Raw genomic sequence first — 4,546 nt, forward strand, 5'->3', positions numbered from 1 at the left:
TCAAGCTCGACCAATAATTAACCTACATGGCAATACAACATATGGTAACAGGTAAAATGGGATTAACTTAACCGGTAAAATTGGACTTTAGGCACCTAAACTATTAGAAAAAAATAAGGGCCCTTAAAAGTCAAAGATTTTTTAGGGCTAGAGTGTCATTTTCCGTCAAACTCTATAGAAATTATTATAGAGGTTTATTTTCTAATATTTACTTCTTTTATAGATTTGATTGAACCCAAAGAGAAAGAGAACTTATGGTTTCATCAAGAGACATCCTATGAAGGATATGTTTGAAAGTTAGATTGACTACACAACAAAAACAAATAACTTTATCTTTTCCAAGAAGTTGAAAACAGAGTCCATGTAACTTTTGACTTACATTGTATGATGTATAAATTTATTAACTCATCTTGCTTTCTGAAAATATTATTTGCCAGCAAACAAAATGCACACTGAATTGTGATTTTTAATTTCGACTAGCCTTTAAATAAATTAATAAAAGACACTGAATGAAAGTTTTTTTAAATCATGAAAAACGCATAAAATTTGACAGCTGTGGGATTTGAACCCACGCCCTTTCAGACCAGAGCCTAAATCTGGCGCCTTAGACCACTCGGCCAAACTGTCTAATTGTTAATTATTTTCTAAAAAGGACATAATTCTAGAAAAATAAAATATAATAAACTTTGAAGCCACATCACGCAACTTGATTGGATAGACTTTAAAAACAAAATAGATCAAATAAACATAAAGCAAAAATACAAGCTTATATCAAACAGTTGTTTTAACTTAGTCTGGTTGGATTCATCATCAATCAATTTTGCTCTCAGTTCTCCTAAATACCTTATGCGAATATAAGTATACATGTGTGGTGAAATGCTTATAGCGGAGACATATAGATATAAAGCAAACTTAAAGATTTCAAATATTTACAAACTCTTGTATTGCCCAATGCCCAGATACAGTTCCAAACACCAAACGTCTTGGCTTCGCAACATCAAGGGGGTGTTTGGATAGGGAAAAAAGACGTGTTTATTGCTTATTCCCACAATAAGCTAATTTAAGTGTTTGGATAAAATCCAGCTTATTAGGCTAAATAAGCTAATTTTAATAAGCATTCCTCCCCATGCTTATTGCTTATTGCTTATTCCCACCACAAATAAGCTATAAGCAATAAGCTAAAAATCTAATCCAAACACCCCCCAAGTTTCGTGAAAAAAATCATCTGAAACTGATCATGTCGAATAGTTTAGAATCAATGAGAGACGTGGTGGATTTGAGAGATGCAAAGAGAAGCTGTTTAATTGTCACAACTGGAAATTTTGTGTCATGTAATCTATACACTCCAGTAAATGTGAATCAAAAACTTAAATCCAATGCATCATACAAGTACTACAAATAGTCATCAAACAATTGGAGACCCTAGAAGTCCTTGTTTAAGTCCATTTTGGACTAGGACTCCCTTATTGGATCCAGATGGACCAATAAGCTTCCAATTAGACTATCATGGGCTTAGAACCCTAATTGGGCTCTAATTGGACCCACATTAATTTATTTCAAACATTTTGGGCCATGTTGGGCCTAGAATGAAATGAATTAAAAGTCTTGATACATGAATAACCTAAACTAGTCCAACAAAAATGGAAAAATCATACTACATTCTTTTAGGCTTAAAACACACCCTAACTAACTCTAATGTTGGGCTTAAGGGAAAAAAAGCCCAAATTTTTCTTTTTCCCTTCCAAACTCTCGGCCCAAGGCCCAAACCCAAGAAAAGGAAGAGAGTTGACTTTGGTTTGCCACCTCATTATTATCTCTTGGATATCCATGCCACATATCACATATATCCATGCATATCACTTCGAAGGTCATCTCTTCTTCCTCTCTCTCTCTCACTCTCGGCCACAAGCACACACACACACCACAAAAATCTCTTCCAAACTCTCTAAGTCTTGAAGAACAATCCTCCCTCTCCACTTAAAGATCTCGAAATTTAGGAAGCATTCAAGAGGAAATTTCCACAAAATTCTTCATCTAAGAAACACCTCAAATTCGAGATCTTCAAGGAAAGAGTGCTAAGGCCGAAAATCACCCCATTTTTCTTCCATTTTCTCTTCAAAACCGAAACCACACCCAAGGTGAGCTTCATACCCCCTATTTTCTGTTTTTATGAGTTTTGTGGGGGGGGGGGGATACAAGTGAAAGTGTAGATCTATATGTGTCTTGTATGCTTTGTATGTTTTCCATGCTTATATGTGTACTTTTGTGTGTTATAATGTTGGATCTAGCCATAAAACCCCTCAAAACCGAGATATACTTTATGTTAAATGATTCTAGCATCAAATATATTTCTACATACAAAGTGTTCCTAGAAAAATAGCTAAATGGCTTAGTAACATTTTTTTTGGGTTAAAAACACAATTTTTGGACCTAAAATGTGAAAAATACAAAGTTAAGGGCCCAAATTGACATATCACGAATTCTGATGGATGAGGTGTGTTAAAACAGTTTCAATAAAACAATTTCTGGAAATATACTCATTTGGAGGATTAAAAACATAAATTTCAAGCTTAATGGGCTAAAAATGACATTTTCGGCCCAATGAGGCCCATTATGCGAGATTTTCTGTTTTGGAGGGCCAAAACTGTATTTTTCTGTAAAACAGTGGACTATAAGTGTTCCAAGTCTTTTCAAAGGTTTAAAATGCTTTTTAAATTTAAAAAGGACCAAAGTTGCAAAAATTTTACAATTTGGGCCAAAATTGTCAAAGTTGCGAAAAAGAAGGGTTATAACCGAGAAAACTGAAATTTCAGGGACTTAAACTGTTTTCTATGAAAAATATGCTGAAAAATATTAATTTCAATAATTTTTGGTGTTAAAATGTCAAGAAAATTGATTTAAGGACCAAACCGGAAAGTATTTAATTAAAGGGTTGAAAAAGCAAATTTTTACAAACAATGAGGGGCTGAAAACAGAAAACTTTCAAGGCTAATTCAATACATGCAATTTGATCAAATAACGGCACCGCGACTATCGACGAAATACAATACACTACAATACCAAAAGTCGTTGTTAAACGAATTGGTTCGGTCTCGAACCAATAAAAATCTGAAACTACTAACACGACGATACTACGACACTACGACACTACGACACTATGACACTACGACACTACGACACTATGACACTACGACACTACGATTCATACAAGTAACGTTTGGGAATTCAATATACATGCGAGTGTGCACAGACGTCTACGCACCATCTTTGGGCCCCAAAAGTGTAAAATCTTGTTTGTTGGGCCTAGCTAGCCCAATGACCTGATCTTAAGGCCCGAAGACCTTTATCCTACGAAGTGTTGGGTTTTACCGACCTGACACAACGTAGAAGGACTTTCAATGGCTTGTATACTACTGGTCCCCAAGGGTCCTTTGGTATTGCTAGTAAAGTCTACATTTCATGCGAGGCGGGTCTAGGACCCCTCGTACATTTTTTTTATCCCCAACCGGTTAATGGAGTCATCGAGGTCTTCGTGCCCTCTTTCTCTTCGGATGTGGGACTACACATAGTCAGGGCGATTGGATAACGTAATTAGTACGGACGACGCCTACGGGATCGTTAGTATAGCTATAAACTGGTCGTTTGTGTAATGCGTTTTTGTAGCAAATAATCATGCTCAAAAATAATCCAACGTCGCCTGGGACTGACACTACACGCTATGCAATGGTTTCAATGTGACTTCATGGGATTCAAGGAATTAGGAAAACATCGGGTTTTCCTAGGGTTTTCAATACATATAGATTCGAAATGCATATAACTTCAATGAACATTTTTTACAAGTATAGAAACAAACAAACATACCTATGGATCTTCACACCTTTTTGACTATACTATTTTCAGAAAATATCGGATTTTCTGGTGGTTTTCAAACAATACAAAACATTGGATTTCAAACACTACTTATGAACTCACCAACATTTCATATGTTGACGTTTTTCAAAATACTTGTATTCTCAGGGAACCAGTGAAACAAAGGAAATCATATTCAGTGATGGCTTGCAGTTTATTGATGTACGAATCGAACAATTTATTTTTGGGAATGTAATGTTTAAACAAGGTACTTCATGTAAACTCTACTGGTTGTACTATATTAATGCATGGTGACGAATGTTGTTACGTTTCATATATACTCAATGTTATGGTATTCAATTGAGTCACAACAGCCCCCGGACGTTTCCGCCGTCTGGTTCGGGGGTGTGATAGGTTGGTATCAGAGCTTTGTTTATAGTGAACTAGCATGTCTAGCCACACATTGATATGCAACTATAAACCAAAAGAGGGACTAACATAACTCTGAACAAAACAAGTAAATAAAACACCCTTGCTTGCATTAGGAACGAGAACCTAACACCGAACCAAACAAGATAACGCTAGTATGTCGGTTAATTCAGGACTGTTCTTAGTTGTATCAAGGAGCGGATGTAGCCTGATCAACTACATTCCCTCCAAGGTACAACCATCACATGTCGTGAAGAAATCGTGATAG

General features: G+C 35.9%; 1 non-coding gene across 1 annotated transcript; it reads right to left on the bottom strand.

The window, feature by feature from the left end:
* Nucleotides 1-547: 547 nt before the first annotated feature.
* TRNAL-UAG (transfer RNA leucine (anticodon UAG)) lies at nt 548-627 on the bottom strand. The gene has a single exon. It is a non-coding gene; the product is annotated as a tRNA-Leu (tRNA).
* Nucleotides 628-4,546: the final 3,919 nt, after the last annotated feature.

The sequence above is a fragment of the Lactuca serriola genome, chromosome 3, assembly GCF_051521515.1.
Source record: "Lactuca serriola cultivar US96UC23 chromosome 3, Lser_US96UC23_V15, whole genome shotgun sequence".
In the NCBI taxonomy this organism is placed as follows: Eukaryota; Viridiplantae; Streptophyta; class Magnoliopsida; order Asterales; family Asteraceae; genus Lactuca; species Lactuca serriola.